The sequence below is a fragment of the Lissotriton helveticus genome, chromosome 12 (assembly GCF_964261635.1).
Source record: "Lissotriton helveticus chromosome 12, aLisHel1.1, whole genome shotgun sequence".
NCBI lineage: Eukaryota > Metazoa > Chordata > Amphibia > Caudata > Salamandridae > Lissotriton > Lissotriton helveticus.
The window spans coordinates 691,564,686-691,589,280 of record NC_136073.1 but is presented as its reverse complement, the minus strand read 5'-3'; the positions used below and the strand labels follow the sequence as shown (position 1 = coordinate 691,589,280).

The following is a 24,595-nucleotide window of genomic DNA, read 5'->3' as shown; positions in this document are numbered from 1 at the left end:
CGCTAACTAAACTAGCAAAGGAAAGTTTTCAGAAATACTCGACGTCCCATTGGCTGAGAGTGACAAGTGACATGTCACCCGATTCTTAAAAAGTTCCACAAAATCATGTCTTACAAAGACCATTGTCTCTTCCACGTGAAGCCAGAGGCTTCCTGCGATTGCAACTTTGTTTTAAGTCATCCTCGCAGCTTCCATAGTCTTACAGTGCAACTTCCGCGGATGCCAAGTTAAGGACTGACAAAAAGTTCACTTTCGACCTTGGCCATGTCCGACAGAATGATGTCAGCTCATCAGTTTTCGCTTTGTGAATGCAGCTTCAATAAACGTTTTAATTCAGAATGGGCGTCTCGTGACTTTCTGCAGAAATATGAATTAGCTCTTTTTGTGCGGCTCAAATAGTTAGGCCTCAAAAGCAGGCAACTTATGATTTCTAGTATAAAACAAACACAAGAAAAGTATTAATGTAAGAAATAAAGTATATTCTGTATCCACCCCATGGTTTACTAAATAATTAACCCACCCGATTAATCAAAATGTTACCTAGCCATTGCAAACAAATAAAGCAGCGTTTATATTTACCAGTCTCCGTTTTTCTATGAGACCCATATGCACCTAGAATAGTAGAAATGACATTACACAGACAAGGAAAAGCAAAACAAGCACATGCTTATTTTAAGTTTGCAGCAGTTAGTAATGACAAAAACGAAAACAATATTTTATTTTATTATTTTGCACGAACAAAAAGATGCAACATTTATGCACGTTTATGAGCACACATGTTAGTCCCCCCACGTGTAAAGTTTAATCTAGGTTGTATTAGCACGACATATCACAAATCATTAATAATTTTATTCATGTTATGGAAATATGACTTTGCGAGTTTAAACAAAATTTTGTTTTCTATCTCGCTCCATCAACTCCCTCATCTGGTGATTAACAAATCACCACACCAGCACTCAAAATTTTGGTAAATTTATTTTATAAGAAATCGATTCAAATTCAATTGTATTAGTAAACCTAAAAGTCTGTTTCAGCATAATCCTTGCAATTAACATGACGCTCTCTATGTAACTCCTGCAACTCAATCTCCCTTTCCTCTTCTTTTCTGAGTTTATAAATTCTCTTCTTTTCTCTCAAATGCTTCTTTCTTTTATGCAACAAACAACCTACTTTAGTCAAAATAAAAATGAATATAATTATAATCAAAGGTGCCAGAATCTTGCCAAGAATTGAACTTCCGATATTATGAAACCAGTTTTTAATTGCTTGAAACCTATTTGAAAGTTTCCCAGTAAAATCTTCTTCTTCTAAAGGAATTATTTCAGAATGCATTTGTGTAATATTCTTAATATACATTTCAATATTTTTACTTTCATCCGGTATATATGTACAGCAATGTTGGACATGTAAAATGCCACAGACTCCTCCCTCTTTTGCTAAGAGTATGTCTAAAGCAAGACGGTCTTGAATTACCATGGATCTAATTGCAATAACTTCAACATTCACTAATTGAAATCCATCAGCAGTGTCAGTTGATAATCTATCAACTATAGTGGACAATTTTCTGATTCTCCCTGCATTTAGGGTTATACCAACAAAAGGTATTACAGCTTGAAAAATATCTCCCAGAACTTCAGTAAAAGTTTCTCTTTTAGCTCTATTTACATAATTATGGATTTTAAATAATCCTTCTGAATCTCTGTCAACATGAAACACTTTAGGAAAAACAATTCCCACATAACAAGTTCCATACCAATGGTCTGGAAGGTTGTAGTAGGCTTTGTCACCACAAACAAAATAAATTCCAGGAAAGATAGGATCTTTTCCACCTTTAAATCCCCAACCTCCCAAAATCTGATAAGTATCTTCACAGTTGCTTGCACCTACAAAATAATTATCAAAAAGTGTGTTATCTCTTCTAATGCAAAGCTTTCCACTAACAGGTTTGTCTATGTGAATTGCAATATTTTCAAGCATTTTGCCATTTAGTTTCTCATCCTCTTTTTGCCAGAATGATGACTTAGTCTGCTTGACTAATTCATTTCTCTTATAAATTGCTCTTCTCTCCTCAACCATATTCAGAAATTTCTTTCCTTCAGCACTTAATTTACATGTTAGATTATTCTTATAAGCATACTCATAAGTGAGTTCGTTAGTAACAAGGAAATATTCTCTTAATTGTTTAGCTTTCTTATGCTTATTTAAAGCATTATCAATTTTAACATTAGCAAAAATCTCATCATAATTTGAATAGTAATATTCTAAACGTCCAGTTTGATAAAATAAACTAGTTAATACACTACATGTAACAGCATAAGTGAGAGGAAGCATATTATATGTTACTCCCTCAGAAACAGAAGCGGGTAACTTAACGCATACATAACAATCCTTTGCATCCATTACCTTTACATATTCACTCAAAAGCTTTGTGAAAGTATTGCTTGAAAAATCACCTATTGATTTATCTTGATGAATGTTAGGTTGATGATCAATTACTTTAGCAGATGCACTATGTTTAGTTTGGCTAGCCAGAGCTTTGCTTGTTATGTTAACTTTATGTAATTCTCTATTCATTTCTAAAGGTATAATCACAGCTAGTACCAACCAGAGCAGAACTAAAATGAGCAGACACACCAGAGTCATCTTACAGCATCTTTTAAAAACAGAACATTTTGAAGTGCTCTCCTTAATGTAAGGCATTTTTTTTTTTTTTTTTTTTTTTTTTTTTTGGTTAGTTTTAGCCTCAAAAATAAAATTAAAAATAAATTTTAAAATTTATATACACCCCCCTTTTAAAATATATTTTTCTTTTATAACCCTAAACAAGATTTCTTCGACCTTATGTCATACATAAGTTTTCTTCTATTAGACAGTTTTCTTCGACCTTGTGTCAACTAACAGGATTTCTTCAGCCTTATGCCAATTTAATAAATTTGCACTTCAATCATTGTCACTAATTTCTTGGATTTCGTTTTCTTCTTCACTACTATCATATATGTCTATAACAGGTGGAATTACTAAGTAAGTCCACTCAGGAGACTTGTATTTCTGGTTTGGTCTAATTATTCTCTTCCCTTTTCTTGATATCACTTCTATTTTCCTTCCAACTCCAACCTCTTTTCCAGGACTCTTTTGACTACTGATTTCTTCAACTTGTTCTATTGGCTTTTTAATCAATCTCACTCTCAATCTTCCACCAGGCCAATAGTCTGCTTTTCTCACGTACTTTTTCTTTGGTTCAGAATTATTCGATTCTGATTTCCAAGTCCTTTTCTTTCTGCTTTCACTTCCACCTTCCACGTCACTTTCCTCAGTTTCGTAGTCTGAAATTTCAATTGACTCAGGAACTTCTCTATACGGCAATTTCACTCCTTCAGGAACTTCACTTTGTCTTCCATCACTGGTACTCGGTAATTCGTTCTCCTCCTCTTCCTCAATTACCTCTAGCTTCCCAGATTTCGGATTTTTGTTCCTTACTTCAGAGCTTGTTCTCTGCCTTTCGATACTCTCCTGGTCTGAAACTTCTTTTGGTTCAGCTTCTTTGTCTTCAATATAGACAACCGAATCCTCAGTTATCCTTCCTTTTAACAGATTCTCTTCACCTTCAGAATCTATTTCAATTATTTCTAAGTCTTTTCTTGTCAGCTTTCCATTCACTGGCACAGTTTCCAGATGTCGACTTTCTTGTCGATCTTCAGAATCTGGAATTACTTCACCTTCTGTTCTGTCTTCTGCTTCAGAATCAGAGTCATCTGTGGTATCACTTTCAACATCAGAATTCTCAGGAGTTGGTATTGGAATAGTATGACTTGGATGAATCCAGCGCTTCAATCCTCTGCACTTTACAGCATTAGTAGTGATCAAGATTACCTGCCTAGGTTTCTGCCATCTAGGAGATAGACAATTCCTCCTCCGATGTACTTTCGTTCTGACCCAGTCTCCAGGTCTCAGATCATGTGTCAAAACTTTGTCATTTGATTGTGCTTCAGTTCCCACCTGATTAGACACAGAAGTTACCATATCAGATAACCTTTTACAGTAATCCAAAATTGCACTGTCATTTATGCTCAACAGTTTACCTACAGGTACAAAAGCTTGTCTCATAACTCTTCCCATTAAAATTTCATGAGGACTCAAACCTGTCTTTTTATCTGGTGTACTTCTTATTGACATCAAAACAAGTGGAAGAGCATCAGTCCACTTCACTCCTGTCTCTAGACACATTTTCCCAATTCTGTTTTTGATAGTTCCATTTATTTGTTCAACTACACCTGATGCCTCTGGTCTGTATGCACAGTGTATTTTCTGCTCAATGCTCATAGCTTCACAAATTAACTTCAACAGTTTGTTATCAAAATGGCTTCCTCCATCACTCTCAATAGTGACTGGAAAACCGTACCTTGGGATGATTTCTCTGAGCATTAGTTTTGCTACTGTAATTGAATCACAATGTCGTGTAGGAAAAGCCTCTACCCACCTTGAGAACAAGCATACAATTACAAGTACATATTTCAAACAGTTGTGTAAGGGCATTTCAATGAAATCTATTTGTAACCTGGTAAAGGGACCACCCTCTCGACCAATTATTCCTGTCCCCACCACTGATTTTCTGTTTGGATTCATTTGTTGGCATGACAAACACCTTTGACAAAAAGATTCTGCAATGGTTCTAAATTTGGTATTGAACCATGTTTCTTTAAACAGTCTGACCATAGAATCTCTTCCTAAATGTGCAGGACCATGATATAATCTGGCCATGTCAGAAATCATGCAATTTGGTAAAACTACTCTCCCATCTTTGTAAACCCACACTCCATCTTCATCACGTTGTCTACAATCTGATCTTAACCACTGGTCTTTTTCTTCATCATCTGCTTCGTTTTGTAAATCTCTAATCTCATTCCATGTTTCTACAATAGTTGTTAGCATTAATGAATTTGAATCAGTTTCTGTACTTCTATTCCGATTGTAAGAATAATTTTTCCTTGCGCAGTACTTTGCTGTTTCATCTGCGAAGGCATTTCCTTTGGAAATATAATCAGTTCCTCTAGTGTGCGCTGCACACTTGACTATGGCAATTTCTTTTGGCAATTGTATTGCTTCAATTAATCTTCTAATGAAAACTGCATTTTTAATTGGTGACCCTGTTGATGTCATGTATCCTCTCTGTGACCAGAGTTGTCCATAATCATGCACAACTCCGTACCCATACTGACTATCAGTAATGATGGTAACTCTTATATCCTTTGATATTTCACATGCACGAATTAAAGCAATCAATTCAGCTACTTGAGCTGAACGAACTCCTTCAAGACATGATGCTTCTTTAATGTTTTCGACTGTACAAACTGAGTATGAAGCTTTCAAGACACCACCTTCGGATCTTAAGCATGAGCCATCTACAAAGTAGACAAAATCCGATTCAGGCAAAGGTCTGTCTTTGATGTCTTTTCTTGGTTTTGTGCAGAATTCCATGACATCTAAACATTCATGTTCTGTCTCAATGTCATTAACGATTTCTGAATCAGGCAGTAATGTAGAAGGATTTAGATTCAAACATCTTGAAATCGAAACATTATCTGCTCCCAGTATGATTTTCTCATACTTTGTCAATCTGCTACTTGTTAAATGTTGAGTCTTACCTCTTGTCAGTAATATTTCAACTGAATGAGGCACAAAAACTTTCACAGGAAATCCCATAATGATTCCTTCACTTTGTTCAAGACTGATACTAGTAGCTGCAACTGCTTTCAAACAACCTGGTAATGCTTTTGCAATTGGATCAAGAACTGCAGAAAAATATGCAATAGGTTTCTTTAGGTTTCCATGTCTCTGAATTAACACAGATAATGCACATCCTTCTCTCTCACTGCAATACAGTTCAAAATCTTTCTCATAATTTGGCATACCCAAAGCAGGAGCTTGGCATAAGCTCTTTTTCAAGTTTTCAAAAGATTCCATCTCAACATCACTGAGAATAATTGGATCTTTTACATCTGATTTGGTCAGTCTTTGTAGTGGTTTCGCAATTACTGAAAATCCACTTATCCATTGTCGACAGTAACCTACCATTCCCAGGAACATTCTGACCTGTCTTTGTGTTCTTGGCGGTAACATTGCTTGAATCATTTTTATTCTCTCTATTGTTACTTGTCTTTTTCCTTTTGCAATTCTGTGACCAAGATATTTTACTTCTTGTTTGCAAAACTGTAATTTTGCTGGGGACACTTTATGTCCTTCTTCTGCAAGGCGATTTAACAGAATTATTGTGTCTGTTACACAATTTTCTCTTGTCTTTGCAGCTATTAACAAATCATCAATATACTGCACCAGCGTAGACCTACCTGGTAAGTCTAAATCTTCTAATGATCTTTTTAACAGTTCGTTAAAGATTGAAGGACTTTCTGTATAGCCCTGAGGGATTCTTGTCCATCCAAGGGTCTTACCTTGGAATCTGAAAGCAAAGATTTCATAACTGTCTGGGTGTAGAGGAACAGTAAAGAATGCATTGCAAAGGTCAATGACTGTGTACCATTCAGCATCATATGGAATTTGAAATAGAATCACTGCTGGATTTGGAACCACAGGACAACATGGAATAACAATTTGATTAACTTTTCTCAGATCTTGTACGATCCTAAATGTTCCGTTAGCCTTTTTAACTCCCATAATTGGTGAATTACAAGAGCTACTCTTCATTTCTTTCAATACACCTAGCTTGATTAATTTTTCAATTACAGGTGTAATACCTTCAATTGTCTCAGTTTTCATTTTATATTGTGGAGTGTTTGGAAATTCTATTCTCTGCTTCAATGCAATTTTAACAGGATCTACGTTTTTCATCAGACCCATCTCATTCCCAGTAAAATCCCATATTTCAGATTTCACTGTTTCTTTTAGCTCTTCAGGTAAATCTTTTTCTTCAAATGCAGGAAACAATTTTGTTTCTTCTGCTTCCATCATCATCATTGTCATTCTGTACAAACCATCTTCCTCCATTGTTTGTAATTCAACTCCTTCAGGAGAACAATATATTCTGCAATTCATTTTACATAGGATGTCTCTACCTAATAGATTTACTGGACTACTATTACAAACCACAAATCTGTGTTTGTCTCTGTAATTTCCAATTTCAACTGGTACTGGATCAGTTAAGTCTGTTTTAATTTGCTGATTACTTACTCCAACAACTTGGATGGTATCCCCAGAGAGAGGTAGGTTTTCAATTTCCACTGATCTAACAGTAGAACGGGTAGCACCAGTGTCCACTAGAAAAGTGATGTCTACATCATTAACTTTCCCGTTTACATAAGGACCAGACTGGTCAACCTCAAGAGTGGCTCCAACAACACACTCTTCCTCCTCTCTCGGGCACCGTCAGCAATAATCATCAGAATCACTGTCTTGACTTTCTGTTAATAAAAATTGTTGTGAAGCATTTTGCATTTGAACCCTTTGCTGCTTTTGCTGTTTTTGTGGTTTTATTACCTGTTCACATCCCTGAAATCCCACGTTTGGATTATATTTTTGAACTCCCCCACAATTCGGAAAAGGTGGTTGTGGCAACTGGTCCTGACGATTATTCACCTGTTGTTGTTGCTGTTGTTGTAATTGTCGCTGAATATTAAATTCATTTAACCCCTGTTGCATCTGTAGCTGTTGCTGCACGTTAACACCATTCTGCATCTGTGGATTCAATAAGGGATTCTTTAAGTTTCTAGGAGGATGAGGACACTCGTCCCTCCAATGTCCAATTTCGCCACAATTAAAACAAGGTAATCTTTGTTTCAGCTCCTCTATTTTTGGGCTAAATTTCTTTTGGAAATTATTACCTTTAAACTTTCCTTGTATCTGGTTCGTATTTCCAGTTTGAACAAAATTAGTGTTCTTATTTCCCATGCTGGCAATCTGTTGCTCAGCCACTTTTACCTGTGCCCACATGGCTTTCTCCTTTAGCTTCTTCTGTTTTACTTCTAATTCATCGCTACAATATTTTGCCTTTCTCAGAATATCATCAATAGATAGTGCTTGCCATCCGACAATACTAGTTCTGATCATTTCTCCAATTTCAGGTTTTAGTCCATAAACAAATCTATAGATAAAATGACTCATGTCTTTCTCATCTAATTTTTCATAACCACTGTATTGTTTAAAGATTAACAGTAGTCTTTCATAAAAAGAATGAACTGATTCTTTTGTTTCCTGCTCTGTTCTTTCTATTTTAACCCAATCAACTTCTTTGGGTGGAATTTTGTTTTTCATCCAAACAATTACTTTCTCATAAAAATCCATTACAAGTGGATTCGGGGCACCTGTTTCTTTAATTCGCTCAGGTTCTGTTTTTGGCCAACTAATAGAAATTTTACATTCTGTCCAAAGATCAGATGGAACAACAATGTCAAAAAATCCATCCAAATCAATCCACAGAACTTTTGACACTTTGATAAATCTATCGACTTGCCTGTACCACTCAACAGGTTTCTCTCTTAATTTAGGAAAGTCATTTGTGAATAACAGAATGTCCTGTCTCGACCATGGGACATGAACATATCCTCCACCTGCAACTTCTCTCATTGGAAATTGTTTTGACATTCTTTCTAATCTTTCATCTTCCTTCCTTTTAGTCCATTTCACTCTCCATTTGTTCAGTTCTCCTAGTTTTTTGATATAGACAATCAAATCTTTAATGTGAACTATTCTTCCCATTGAGTTCAAACTCTCAATGTCACTTTCTGAAAAATCTAATCTGTAATGTTTTGCAAAATTCTTTTGTTTACTCACATCGATTTCAAGTTCTGCAGCTAAATCCTCTAATTGATCATATTTATTTTTCGTTTTCCACTGAATACTTTTGCAAATGAATAGTAGTTCATCATCCCGATAGTAATTTAAACTATCTGGGCCAATTGTTCCAATTATTAATTCTTCTATATTTGCTTTTAATTTGGCCACATCAAGCTTTGGTGTAGTTACCCTGACTTCAGGACTTCCTACATCTGACATAGCACCCATTGGTGTTTTTGGAGATAAATCCTCATTGAAAGTTAAATCAGGCATTCTCGATCTAGAAGTGTTTAATTCTGTCAAATCTGAATAAAATTTTTCAGCGGGCTTTTGAATTTCTGTATTTAAAGGAATATTTAATCCAGTTTTGTTTGTATTTCTTTGTTCAAATACAGGCTGAACAGGACCTATTGTTACTGGAACTGTAACAGCTTCCATGCCTTTTGTCATTCTTTTAATTAATTCTTCTTTAGACCTTAAGTATTCATTATAATCAACCTCATCAACATTTCTTGTCTCTCTTGCATAATCTTTTGGAGGTTCCCTTGCTCTTGGAGTCATTGAAAAATGTCTACCCTCATTTCGAGCATTCTCAAATTCTGGTCTTCTAGGAGTTTCAGTGATTTCACAATTATTTGGATAAAGTTTAGGAGCTTCGCTAATTGGAGGTGCACTCGGTGAAGTTTCAGTAGAAACCACCGGAGTAGACCATGATCTAGGAGATCTCAAAGGCTGATTAGGCTGTTTATTTTTAGCAGTTGTATATATTTCTTCCATAATTGCATCCTCAGATTCACTTTCCATAGATTTTCCTGTAGGAGAACCCATTACCATTTCATGAATTAAATACAATCCTTCACTCATGTTTCCCTGTCTCCACATTCGCAATCTATCTTCATGAGTTTCTCTTTTCCATGATGGATTTTTAGAAGGTCTTTTAATTCCACTAGCTTCTCTTTGTAACTGATACATCTCATCTTCCCACTCAACTAAAGCTTCAAATTGAGTTGGTCTCGGTTTTGGAACAAGAGCATTCATTTTTTCTCGTAAGTTTCTTAAAACTCTTACATTAAATGAACCATCATCAGGCCAAGTCAAAACACCATCGTTTTTAGTATAACGCTTCCAACTGTCGAACCATAAGACAGTATGATATCCGTATTCACCTTCCATGTACGCTGCAGGTGTTTTATACTTATGAAGTAGTTTACCACCTCGCGTTTCGATTTTCTTGTCAGGTGAAAATAAATTCTTAAATTTCTGAAATAATGTTGTCTTTTTCTCAACATGTTTAAAATGATAACTCATTTTCAAAAGTAAAATTTAATTCACAAAATCGTTCGTAAAATATTTCCGGGATGTTCCGCAAAACAACCAATCCGTGCGCGAAATACACTAACAAGCCAATGGCAGTTGAGCTGCGTCACTTTTCAGCTCGACCAATAATTTTGGAGATTTTCCTAAGGACCAATCAGCTCACAGGCCGTCAGAGACTCAGGAGCCAATCAGAATACAGCTTGTGACGTAGGTCACCCAATCCCAGCGCGGCTCTGTGACGTACACAGCAGCTGCGGTTTCTCGCTTCTCACTCCTGGCGCTTACCCCTCCTTCACAAAATCTTTTCACAGCGCCATTTTAAGAACACTTTTCGGTGTAAATTAATTCTTAACAATCACTTATAAAGACAACATCTGTTCGTTTCACTAATTAGGATAGTTTACATACATTCAAGTATCCACACTTCGGAATAGACGGCGCTATTCACACTAAGGATAATATTCAATTGTCAGTAGAGTAACCTTACCCCACCCTTCAAGCAAGTATAATTATGAACTCGCTTTGCTCTGAACCCACCGCGAAGTGAAAGTTCTAAGAGTTCCACTTGAACATAAAATACAACTCAAACTCGCACTTTTACACGGAAAATTCCCTAAATTCAAACACACACGAAATCCGTACAGGACTCTCACCTGTTTATAGAAATCATGCACCGTTAGCAAAATAACGACGTTATCCGTACAGGGCTCTCACCTGTTTATAGATATGAAACATGTACCCGTACAGGACTCTAACCTGTTTATAGATAATCATGCACCGACGTTAAATTTTACCCTTCACTCAAGCTTGGATATAACTAATACTCTCATCACAGTGAGTTTTATGGAAGGCGCTTTGTCCCTATTCTCATGCTGCTTTGATTTCTTAGAAAATCCTCACTATACAAGATTCAGACCTAGCCCTAAAACTGTGCTGCTCGGCGACAACACTATGGTACACGGCGATACCTCTTGTGATACTCGGCGATATCACTACAAACGAACAGATGGCTTGCGTGACTAATTTCTCGCCACACAATCTATACCGGTATAGCTTACAGATAGGCACGAAAAACGAACTTAACAAGTGTTAAAACATTGATCCTATTTTCATACCATGACGCAATCCTTAGTAACCAACATGTTACCTTGGTTACCGCTTAGCAACCATCAATTTCTGCTACCAGATAATTGATCCAGCGGGCTATAGAAAATATATCATAAACTACGCTACCCAATTTCATAACCTATAAACAAAATTCTAAACTATACATGGACCCATTTATGAACCTGATATATTTTTGGGCCTACTGAATCAGGTGGTCAAATAAATCTATATACACATTATCTACACACTATATACATATTTATACATTTGCAGAAAGAATATTGTCATTAGAATAAAACCCAACCATTTAAACGACCACCATAGGCGACGTGATCTAGCTAAAGGTAACCTATACTTCTAAATAACCAAGACCAGCTTGTTTGTCAAAAGTAAGATTTTATTTTCTAAATTATGGTATATAAGTTGTAAGTTTTATAAATGAAATTTTATTTGCAATAAAGCAAGCATGATAGTAAGAAATATGGAAAAATACAATTTAAGCAATTGAATCAATTTAAAGAAATTATATAAAGTTTAGCATTTCTAAAACCTATTTCCCTAACTGAGCTAAATAGACAGAAATTAAAGTAAAGTTCTTTGAGGATTCTTACGTGCTCCACGCAAAGTCCAGCAGCACATCACCCTCATCGGAAAGTCAGAAAGCAGCAGCCAGCCCAACCCTAAGGGCATGACTTTTTATACCTTTCTACGCTAACTAAACTAGCAAAGGAAAGTTTTCAGAAATACTCGACGTCCCATTGGCTGAGAGTGACAAGTGACATGTCACCCGATTCTTAAAAAGTTCCACAAAATCATGTCTTACAAAGACCATTGTCTCTTCCACGTGAAGCCAGAGGCTTCCTGCGATTGCAACTTTGTTTTAAGTCATCCTCGCAGCTTCCATAGTCTTACAGTGCAACTTCCGCGGATGCCAAGTTAAGGACTGACAAAAAGTTCACTTTCGACCTTGGCCATGTCCGACAGAATGATGTCAGCTCATCAGTTTTCGCTTTGTGAATGCAGCTTCAATAAACGTTTTAATTCAGAATGGGCGTCTCGTGACTTTCTGCAGAAATATGAATTAGCTCTTTTTGTGCGGCTCAAATAGTTAGGCCTCAAAAGCAGGCAACTTATGATTTCTAGTATAAAACAAACACAAGAAAAGTATTAATGTAAGAAATAAAGTATATTCTGTATCCACCCCATGGTTTACTAAATAATTAACCCACCCGATTAATCAAAATGTTACCTAGCCATTGCAAACAAATAAAGCAGCGTTTATATTTACCAGTCTCCGTTTTTCTATGAGACCCATATGCACCTAGAATAGTAGAAATGACATTACACAGACAAGGAAAAGCAAAACAAGCACATGCTTATTTTAAGTTTGCAGCAGTTAGTAATGACAAAAACGAAAACAATATTTTATTTTATTATTTTGCACGAACAAAAAGATGCAACATTTATGCACGTTTATGAGCACACATGTTAGTCCCCCCACGTGTAAAGTTTAATCTAGGTTGTATTAGCACGACATATCACAAATCATTAATAATTTTATTCATGTTATGGAAATATGACTTTGCGAGTTTAAACAAAATTTTGTTTTCTATCTCGCTCCATCACCCACCAATTGGGAGAGAGAGACCCTCTCTCTCTCTCTCTTACAGCATCAGTTTCACATACATGCAGCGCATAGATCAGTAATGTGAATTGCTGGTCCACAGGTGAAGTACAGGCTTCAGCAGTATGAAATTTTGATCCAAATTGCATTTAGAGTTCCGTGATCAGCTGTGCAGTGTTCACCTCACATGTGGTAACATACCGAGCAGGGTGTAACAGTGTCGACCAGGAGTCTTTGGAATGGGCATGGTACAGCACCGTTGGTAGCAGCGCACTGCGGCCCTCACTTGCCACAGCAAATGCAGTAGCAGTGCAGAATTTCCTTCACAAGTCACCACACCACTGGTCCAGCTGTTCACGTTTCCCTGCAAGATATCAGTTTAAAAGAGCTGATCCTGCTCGGCAGTCATACTTGTTCAGGGACCCTGATCTGAGCTGAAGCATTGGTGGTTCAGTGGTAGAATTCTCGCCTGCCACGCGGGAGGCCTGGGTTCGATTCCCGGCCAATGCAAAGCAATTTTTAAAAATTAGAATTAGATAAAGTTTACACGCTCAAAGTTAGAGAATAGGGAGAAAGTGTTGGAGTTGTTTTACAAAGTCTCTTTTCTCGAATATTGTAACATGATTCGCATTGCGTTATTTCTTCTTTGTGCTTTTTTTCCTCTTTGGATCTTATTACAATGTTTTTTTTTCTCGGACTGGTTGACTCCTTCAGTTGACAGTCCTTTTGGTGCAGCACTGGCTTCTCAGTAGCAAATGTAGGTGTGAGTTGGCCACGAAATGCAGCACCTACCACCCACCTTAACTCAGCTCCAACATTAGCAATAACTGCTTTCGTCACACACAGCTGTCACTGCGCAGTAAACTTTAGTCACAGTGGAGTTCTTGGTTAGAACAACAGCCTCGTTCATACTTAAGGCGCCCAGGCCAGCTGCTGCTCAAGTTTCACTTGTTAAAACAGTCATTGGCGATGCCAATAGGTCTGGGTTTAATGTGCTGCCTCTGTGCTCTCACTGGCTCACCATTCGGTCTCTACTCACAGGGCACACCTCTCGCTCTGCACTCGCAAAGGCACACCGCTTACCCTGCACACGACCATTCATTTAGGCATACCCCACACAGTACACGCTGAAACCATGTACTCTGACACAATACTCACCCTGTACTCTCAAAGGTACACTCCTAACCCTTCACTCACAAGGCACTTTGCTCCCAGTGCTGGAAGGCAGGGGGATCCCGACAGATCCGGGATTCCGGTCCGGCAGCTGTTTCTGAGTCTGGTCGAACCAATGAAACATGCTCAGTTTGTTCTGGTGTCATTTTCCAACACATGACACATTTCAGCAGCGCACACACATTGTCTGCATTCTGTTCAGAGCAGCAAAGTAAAGGCAGCAGGGGCGGGCTTTCTTATTTACACTTCCAGATAGGCCTGAAACACAGGCCTGATTTAAAGGGCCTGCAGCCCTCCTTTTGTGTAAGTTCAATACCGGATAGGAGCCATCTGGAGCCTACCTAAAGACATAGGCGCTAAAGTATTGAAAGGAAACAAAGGCACACAGCAGGTTATCACTTCACAAGTACTTTCGAAGACAAATCACGTGTTGTCCGATTTATTTAATTTCTTTTGTGCTAAGTAGCTATTTACCAGGTTTGCGGGGGGGGGGGGGGGCGGTTGCAGATATCAGCGCTATGCGGATGCCCGAGGCGCAAACAGTGCGCTCTCATAATAGGGCAGCCCCTTAGTGCCGCATTCGGCCCTATACCCAGGGCCCATTCTTTGGGACCCCGTGGGAGCCCCCTTTCCGGCGCCTGCGTGGCTGGGGCCAGATATTTATACTGGCCCAACCCAGGCGCTGGCCTCTTTGTTTCCCCGCTGAACATGCTGTCACCCACCCTGTCCCATACTCCGCTTGCAGGTGGCAGCGTGTTGCATCTTGTGCTGAACTTGTTAATTGTTTATTTGTTTTGCAGGCAGAGTTACAGGGTAATCCGAAGCTAGTCTGGTACATAAAGGTAGCATCTGAGGGCGGTGCCTCGTTAGTCCCAATTGGCAACACTGGGTTGAAACCAACTGTGTAGTAATGATCTAAACCACTCGTTACACTCTCATGCTGGAGAAGTGCACGAGTCCCTGTTAATGAACTGATGATGATGACCGCAACATCTTGGTTTATGATGAAAAAGGTTCCTATGTTGTTTTTTATAAAAGCCTGTGGTTTGGTCTTCAACCTCCTTCGTGAGAGTTGCACCAACTTTACGATTTTTCGAAATGCAGTTGTTTTCATAAATTTACAGGAATAATGAATAATTTATAATTCATATTGGTTGACCTCGCGACATGTCACTTTTTGAAAAGTAATTTGTAATGCCTGGGGATTGGTTTTCAACCTCCTGTGTGAGAGTTGCACCAATGTTGTTTTTTGTAATTTAATTTCCACAAATAGTCATCTTGACACCACCTCTGAGCTGAAACCCACGAGAGTAATTTACAATTTACACCATGTGCCCGTGCATAGTCTGTCATCCACCCGCGAGTCACTTTTCCCTCTCCATCATTCCTGCACATTAGCTGGCCCCGCCCCTAAACTCCGCGTTGTTGACACGGCGGAGTTCGCGTGAGGATTTGTGCAGACGCTGGCTGCCCGCTTGCCTTCTCCCGTGAGTAACCCTAGGCGCGGTTTATTCACAGTAAGTCCGTACCCCGGCCAAACAACCGACTCTCTCCCTCCCTCTTTCTAGTATAAGAATTAACAGTCGGACAGGCGCTAGAATTAATCCCCGCCCTGAGGTGGATTACGAACTTCTCATCCGGCCGACATCTGCCATTTAGGCTGCCAAAACGATCGTAGTAGACTGCGTGTTTTGCCTCATTTGATGTAAGTAATTGGCAGCATGCAGTTGATAAATTCTAACGGGAGAACCGTTTTCCCTTACACTGATTGGTAAACAATCTCTCTCCACTCTGTTTACCATAGGAGGTTAATTTCGCAATCAGAATTTGTATCTGCTTTACTGTTTAAACCCTTTGGACCCCAGACGGTTCGAGTACTATTGATCTAAAGGTACTTTTTGCAGACCTATATAATCTGATGTCATTTTCATACGCCGCCATGACTAATCATGATGTGATTTGTGTTGACAATTGTGTCTGGTAAATCCTTAAAGTTTTTTGGATAAATTATAGTCTCTACTATTGTAGTATGTAAGTGGAGTTACAACCAGTTTTTATCCTCTGATTCATCAGAACCTTATTGATTACTCATTCTCCTCTTTGTTTGAGGTTTCTACCTTGATCAGATTTGACCGCGACAGCCAGCGTGGCGTGTCTCTCCATGTACAGAGCCCGGCTGGGCCGTACTCCATGGTAAATTTTTGAGAATGAATTATTTTCTGAGAAATAATTGGTTTTTTTCTTGTCATTGGTTTGATATACACTAAAGTATATTTTTCCTTATAAATTTGTTTATACAGAATTGCCCCACCCTTCCCTTCTCCCTTTGTGACGTCCTGATGAAGACCCCGTGAAAGGACTTTAATTGGCCTACTAATAGGGGTCGAAACGTCAACTTGTTTCCCTTCTGTTGAAAATCCGGCACACCCACGATTGATCTAATAATTAGTTGTGACCGTTGAATTTTCTCCCATGAACATTCTTCGAATTTTGCCTTTTATGATGGCTCTTGTTTTATAATTGTTTTTGATCTATGTTTGAATTTGGTATTACACCTTTTTGATACTGTGTCACTCTTTCTCATTCTAACACTTCCCTGAGCACCACTTCCCTCCCTTTTCTCCCCCTTGGGGCTCTACTATTTATGGATCGATGTGATCAAATATTGCCAATCGGTAATCACAGAGCAATGGAAATAAATCAAATTACCAATTGCAAATCAGTCTATGAATTTGTGTTTTAGTTTTATAAAAAAATTTTTTCAGTGTATGTTCGTCCACAATACACTTTCCTCTCTTACGGGGACCCCTTTACAAATGTACCACTTAGCACCCAGGTCCCCGTGACTACATGGGTATAACCCCCCTTTTTGTAACGTCGTTAGTCCTTCGGGCAGTTGCAAACCTGAGCAACCTGGGGCTTGCCCTGTACCACTCCACCCCTTAAAAGGTGTGAGTAATAATCAGGGACTGGCGGACACGGATTTAAAAATGGTAGCGCCGGACGGGTTAGCCCACGGCGCTGTTTGGCCCATCGGGCGGGTGGGCAGCTTAGGTTACTCACCGCTGGCTGCCCTTGGATCGATCGTAAATTAACTCACCATGTTGGCATATTTCACTTTTGAAATAAACCCGCAGTAAACTGTTTTTCCACCAGATCATGTGTTGTCTAATTTATTTCATTTCTTGTGTGCTAAGTAGCTATTAACCAGGTGTGCAGAGGAGAGTTGCTGATATCAACACTATGTTACAGAAAACAGTCAGGGTTCTAACTTATGAATCTGTAGGAATCACATATCATCCATACTTGTGGACGTTGTATGGTAACAGTGAACGGTTGGGAGAAACACAAAGCAAGGATATAAAACCTAATGCAGTGCTTGCATTTGTCTGTACTAGTAAGACTTTACTGCTTCCTAAAATAACCCTTCTTTGAAATCTTAGAATAACAATAGATTGAGAAAAAAACCAATAGGGATCTAAACCTGTGACTTAGTTTGTATTCAGCTCCATGATGCCGGTAAGATGATCACTGTTCTATACTAGAAGGCTCGCAACTTGTGAACTGGACGAAACACAGTGATCTCGGTGTTAAAAGCAATAGATCACCTACCTATATAAAAAAAAAAAATCTGTGTTTAGCATCTTATGCATTGTGCTTTGTGGCAGGCACATTCGGTAAACAGCCATTAGTATGCAGATGTTAGTCCGCGTACCATTACTTCGCAAGCGTTACAACGCATGCGATGTTACAACGCGTAGACTTCACTACGCAAGTTGTAACATCGCATGCGTTGTAACGCTTGTGAAGCAAAAACTATCAACATCGTTGTGTGGAAAACGGACGCGCCTCCGTTTCCACACAACGACGTGCACAACTGACGCTGGAAGCCCGGAGAAGAGGAAGCACGGCTGAATGAGAAGTGAGGAACCGAGGAGAGAGAGGTAAGAGGGGCTGTGTAGTATTTAAGGGTAGGGGGAGGGGGGATAGTCTTTTTGGTTTTAGCGTAGTGTAGTTGTGTTTTTGTAGTGTAGAGTAGTGTATTTTGGTTTAGGGTAGTGTCGGGGGTTGTGCAGGGTAGTGTTTGGGAGTAGGGACAGGACTGGGGGTAGGGGCAGGGTCGTGCTGGGGTAGTGTTTTAGGGTTTAGGGTAGTGTTGTGGTGTTTGTGTAGTGTAGGGTAGTGTAGTGTTTTAGGGTTTAGGGTAGTGTTGTGGGGGTCGTGCAGAGTAGTGTTTTAATATAGGGACTGGCTTGGGGGTAGGGGAAGGGTCATGCTGAGGGGAGTGTTTTCGGTTTTAGGGTAGTGATGTGGTGTTAGTGTAGGGTAGTGTTTTAGGGTTTAGGGTAGTGTTGTGGTGTTTGGGTAGTGTTTTAGTGTAGGGACTGGCTTGGGGGTAGGGGCAGGGTCGTGCTGGGGGGAGTGTTTTAGGGTTCAGGTTAGTGGTGTGGTGTTTGTGTAGTGTAGGGTAGTGTTTTAGGGTTTTGGGTAGTGTCGGGGTGTTGTGCAGGGTAGTGTTTCAGTGTAGGGGATGGACTAGGGGTAGGGGCATGGTCGTGCTGGGGGTAGTGTTTTAGGGTTAAGGGTAGTGTAGTAGTGTTTGTGTAGTGTAGGGTAGTGTTTTAGGCTTTAGGATAGTGTTTCAGTGAAGGGGATGTACTGGGGGTAGGGGCAGTGTCGTGCAGGGGGTAGTGTTTTAGGGTAGGGTAGTGTTGTGGTGTTAGTGTAGTGTAGGGTATTGTTGTAGGGTTTAGGGTAGTGTTTGGGGTCCTGCAGGGTAGTGTTTGGGAGTAGGGACAGGACGGGGGCATGGCTGAATGAGAAGAGAGGAACCGAGGAGAGAGAGCGAAGAGGGGCTGTGTAGTATTTAAGGGGAGGGGGGGTAGTCTTTTTGATTTTAGGGTAGTGTAGTTGTGTTTTTTAGTGTAGAGTAGTCTATTTTGGTTTAGGGTAGTGTCGGGGGTTGTGCAGGGTAGTGTTTGGGAGTAGGGACAGGACTAGGGGGGATAGGGGCAGGGTCGTGCTGGGGGTAGTGTTTTAGGGTTTAGAGTAGTGTTGTGGTGATAGTGTTGTGTAGGTTACTGTTTTAGTGTTTAGTGTAGTGTCGGGGTTTTGATGGGCAGTGAATGAATGTAGGGACCGGAGTGGGTGAATGCATATCTTCGTGCGGGGGGTTGTGATTTAGGGTTTAGGGTAGTGTAGTGTTGTTTCAGTAGTGTAGGGTAGTGTAGTGTTTGAGTGTTTTGGTAGTGTTTTCCATTTTTAGATGTGTAGAATAGTGTATTTCCATTTATTATTTATTTTAGTGTTGTGTTGTGTTTAAAACGTTTAAAAAAAGGGGTTAAATGTCTTTTTATAATATGGCTCGTTATTCCGCATACTATTTTTATTATTAGGCAAGATTTTACTTCGTATACATTAACACTTTCAATGTAATGGTATGCGAACTAAAAACTTGCGTAGTAACGGTTATTTCTAAGTAATAACCGCGTAGTAATGGCATGCGAAGTAATGGCATGCAAAATAATGTGTCCTATTCGGCACATTCACTCTCTATGCTACTTTATGAGTCAAAACTGTGACTGGATAAAACACAGAACTCTCCCAGAACAATCTTAAGCACTAGAGTTATCTTACTGTTACTCTAATGCCCTCAAAATTGTTGGTCCCACAGTGATCTCAGCAGCAGGTGACTTTACCCTGTAAGATATTTTGAAAAGCAGTCTCTTTGTGACCAACTAAGTGATCTAGAACAGATTTACTGTTACATATGTCCTTGTTGCTAATTTCTTTGCAGCAGATTTAAACCCGCACTCCCGCTCTACTTAAAAAAAATACACTGCATCCTGCTTTACTCCCATTTATTTTATACAGCCCCCTTACTCCCTCTCTACTTTCTCACTGTCCTCTATACCCACCCCTGTTCCCTTCTGACCTCTTTAGCAGGCTGTCCTCTTCTTTCTCTGTTTACCTTTTTCATGATGACATTATATTTTTATGGAAAAGGTATTTAGTCATTTTAACTTTTCCCTAAAATGAAGTTCCACGAAACTGTTTGCAAGGGTGACTTTATTCTTTTTTGGGATTTCGCCAAAATTATTGATTCGTTTTTTTCCTATGGCATTAACTTTTATTTTCATCCATTGTGTTGGAGTGATATCGCAGCCCTTGTTTATTTGTCTTTTTGAAAGGCTGAATGAGGAGCAAACAATATATGCCAATATTTCTATTTCATTAAAGTCAAGTAGTTAATTGCATCATCCTCTCAGTAGGAACTTTGGCAAAAGTATTCAAATGAATGCTTCCAGGATCATCTCAAGAAAAATGGCTTCAGTCTTAATGATTGGAAAAACATCTTTATTGATACTTCTTGTATCATCTTAACATACATAGGCACATCAGCCAGTCAACACGTTTCAACCTTTACTAGGACTTCATCAGGGACATTTTCACTTGTGGTTAATCAGTTAAATCTCTTAATCTTAAGTAAATTGTTCCACATGTTCAGCCCTTATTTATTTCCTTAAATCACAGCCAACCTATAGAACACACATTAGGAAAAAAAAGTTTGTTCTGGTTGACTGATGTATCCTGTTTCCTATTCTGTGAATATAATTTTACTGATTAAATACAATTTAAAATATTCCTGATGAAGTCCTAGTAAAGTATTCGTTGACTGGGCTGATTTTTCTATGTACTTTGAGGAGCTACAAGAATTATCACTAAAGATAATTTCCCAATCATGAAGATTAAAGCCATAATTCTTAGGGATGGTCCTGAAAGCAATAATTTGAATAGGTTTTGTCAAAGTTTCTAATGAGAGGATGATACTATGAACTATTTGACTGTAATGAAATTGAAATATTGACACATTTTGTTTGCTCCTCATTAATCGATTCAAAAAAGGGTTCTTGTACCCCCTGATAGCACTAAAGGGAAAATGGGAGACTGAATTGGGAGATATCGAGGAATCTGATTGGATGGACGCCCTAGCATTGGCCCGAGAGGCAGCGATCCCATCCCGACTTAAACTCATTCAACTGAAAATATTACACCGAACATATTATCCTCGCACCACGGTATTTAAGCTGGGTCACACACCAGATCACCTTTGCCTTAGAGGATGTGGAGGTATTGGAACATTTTACCATATAATATGGGAATGCCCTATCATAAACCGCTATTGGTCAAGAGTATTAGCGATAATTTCAGAGGTGGGAGGAGCAAAAGTTCCCTGTGATCCCAGGTGTTGCCTCCTCAATATCTGGCAGCCCACGACTTAAACCTAGCCTTACAGAACTGGGCTACATTGGGGACGACAATCGCGAAGCGAAACATAGCAAAATGCTGGGGCTCCGCGATAACACCTACACAATGGGAACAAGACATGGATATTGCGATGGTGGCTGAGAAGGCGATTTACACGCACAGGGGCTGTCCCAAGAAATGGACTAGAATATGGGGTAAATGGAAGGAATTCTGTGGGAACATATGTGAACCTCCTTTACAGATCCCCTCACCAGAGGTCAGTCCCTAACTACACATGTACACGAAAGGGCTCGGCATGCAATAGCACGGCATGACAATTACACACGTACAGCTGATGTGTGATGATACCACTGGCTAGCCTTTATTGTAACTGAAGTAGTCCCTAAATAATCATGACATGTACCTATGCACTGTACTCTGCTTATTGGGCTTTATGTCACTAATGCTAAAATCAATTGATTAGCAGTATGATTTTACTGCCTGTATGAAACTGTCTTGACACAATAAAGGTTTTTGAAAAATTAAAAAAAAAGGGTTCTGGAAGGGGGTTTGTGGTGGTTAGACTAACAAGGAGCGAAACACCCTTAGTTGAAGTTATTGATATAAATAACCTGTGCAGTGCAATGGTGCTTTAACTCCTATTCGATTCGAACCTTGTTTATATGTCCTACTATTTTATTTTAGCTTTCTCCAGATTTGTTAATGTAGTACTGTAAATGAATAGTATGCTGTTTGTGCATCAGTAGTAAATGCCATTTACTTATAATTTGTAAACTGCTTCCTTATTTTCTATGTTTCAGCTCCTCTGTGATTTTGCTATATGGGAAGGGTATGCCCAGACGTGGGTCCCGTGCTCACTAGGCCACTGGAGTCAAGCTATCCTGGCTGAAGACGGCTGATAGCCAGAAACGGGTCCTAGGATGCTTGATTCCGGTCCAGGAAAGGCATGGCTTGGCAGTTCGGGCTGGACTGTTCCCTTGAGGCACAGGGTCAAAACTGATTTGCATATGGCCATGTCTGAACTGGGGTGGCTTGGTGAGCAAAATAACGATGGATTAAACCCAGATCTGTGACTGGGGGTGAATGTTTTGCCATTGTGCAACATTCCGTCCATCATCTTGTGTGTTTTGCTGTTCACCCTACGTGGGAAGGGTATGCCCAGACGTGGGTCCCGTGCTCACTAGGCCACTGGAGTCAAGCTGTCCTGGCTGAAGACGGCTGATAGCCAGAAACCGGTCCTAGGATGCTTGATTCCGGTCCAGGAAAGACATGACTTGGCAGTTCGGGCTGGACTGTTCCCATGAGGCACAGGGTCAAGACTGATTTGCATATGGCCATGTCTGAACTGGGGTGGCTTGGTGAGCAAAATAACCATGGATTAAACCCAGATCTGTGACTGGGGGTGAATGTTTTGCCATTGTGCAACATTCCGTCTGTCATCTTGTGTGTTTTGCTGTTCACCCTACGTGGGAAGGGTATGCCCAGACGTGGGTCCCGTGCTCACTAGGCCACTGGAGTCAAGCTATCCTGGCTGAAGACGGCTGATAGCCAGAAACGGGTCCTAGGATGCTTGATTCCAGTCCAGGAAATGCATGGCTTGGCAGTTTGGGCTGGACTGTTCCCATGAGGCACAGGGTCAAGACTGATTTGCATATGGCCATGTCTGAACTGGGGTGGCTTGGTGAGCAAAATAACGATGGATTAAACCCAGATCTGTGACTGGGGATGAATGTTTTGCCATTGTGCAACATTCCGTCCATCATCTTGTGTGTTTTGCTGTTACAGTGACAGCCCGCTAGAGGTTGACAGATCCCATACATTATTGTTTTGCTGCCTCGTTAGGTCTGGCTCATCTGCGTAGCTGTCTGCTAAAGCTGTTGTCACTATTCTTCTAAAAAATAATAACAGTAAGCTTCATTTAAAATTTTTTATTTTTTATTTTTCCCCATTTTGAGCAGACAGGTTACAGCAATTAAAGAAATTGCCATAGGTATAAATACACTACAAATAGTAAATATTAACCAGATTGATCATAAAAATACAGCCATAGTAATTCATAATCCTGTAAAAGGCAACAGCTAAAAGAGAAACACAAGGTCATAGATAGTGTGCGGAGGGCTAGGCAATTTAATTTAGTAAAAACGGTCACAGACAGCAGATCATAGAGCATAGATCATTCAATTCTGAGATCCAAAGTGAGAGTGGCCCCCAGATCCTATTCCCTTTAATCTTTCCCTTCCTACCTCGTCGTTCATACAATGCTGTCTCTAGCTTATAAACATGTAAGAATCACCCTTTCCATTGCTGGAAGGTTGGTGGTAGCAGATCCAGCCAAGCTGAAGCAATACACAACCTGAAGACTGACATGGCTATAAAGATTAGCTCCTTCCCATTCCTCCCATCCTGCTTTTGTCTATTCTTAATGACATAATATGGGGTGATAATGGAATATCCGTCTTCAATATGTCTTGTAAAAAAACAATTATTTTCCTGGCTGTTAATTCAAGACTAGGGCATGTGGAAAATATGTGAACCAAGTCCGCTCCTTCCACCCTGCATCTAAAGCACCGAGTTCCCTCCACTCCTCCGCATTTCACAATTTTTGAAGGTGTTTTATATAAATCGAACACGGTTTTAAAATGCTGTGACTGTATGCTAGCAGAGCATAATATAGAGCCCCCCGTTGCTAATGATTCCAAAAAAAGGAATCTGAAAGCCCTTGCCTGACCTGCCACTTCAGGCCATGTTTATCCAGATCGTCCGGGGCCTCCTCCAACAAACATCTATAGATCTGTGAAATTGAGGGCTTTTCATCCTTTATAAATATTTCCATTAAAGGGACCCGTGAAAAACCTATTACTCCTCCAGCTTTCTTATGTAAAAAGTCCCATAATTGCAAAAATTCTTAAAAGTCTCGGGGGCCAATGTTGAATCTTACCCTGACTATCTCAAAATACGCAATATGATCTCCAACAAAAAGATCCCCTACACTGCAAAAACCATACCTGATCGTTCCTAAACAAGGGGGTATATCTATTAAATCTGCATGCCCCAAGCCGATTCTGAATCCCTGCCCAATTCCAGAATGCTGTGATTAAAGTCTTAAACTTTGTTTTTTTAAAGTAGGTTCTTTTGTAGAATTTCACTAGGCAGCCTTCAGCCCTCGCCCCTTTCAAGATCTCGAATATTGATGGTACGTAGCTAGCTAGGGTCGGACTCTGCTGTTACCTTGTTGCTGAATAGAGGGCTATAGTAATGCATGAATGCTGCCAAATAATATAACTTAAAGTTAGGGAGCCCCCACCCCCCTCTATACCTGGG

At 39.6% G+C, this 24,595-nt stretch overlaps 1 protein-coding gene and 1 non-coding gene across 2 annotated transcripts in view; both read left to right on the top strand.

Annotated features, from left to right (window-relative positions):
• Positions 1–24,595, top strand: part of VAC14 (VAC14 component of PIKFYVE complex) — a 1,984,055-nt gene that overhangs the window by 325,181 nt on the left and 1,634,279 nt on the right. The window lies entirely within an intron of this gene.
• Positions 13,272–13,342, top strand: TRNAG-GCC (transfer RNA glycine (anticodon GCC)). The gene has a single exon. It is a non-coding gene; the product is annotated as a tRNA-Gly (tRNA).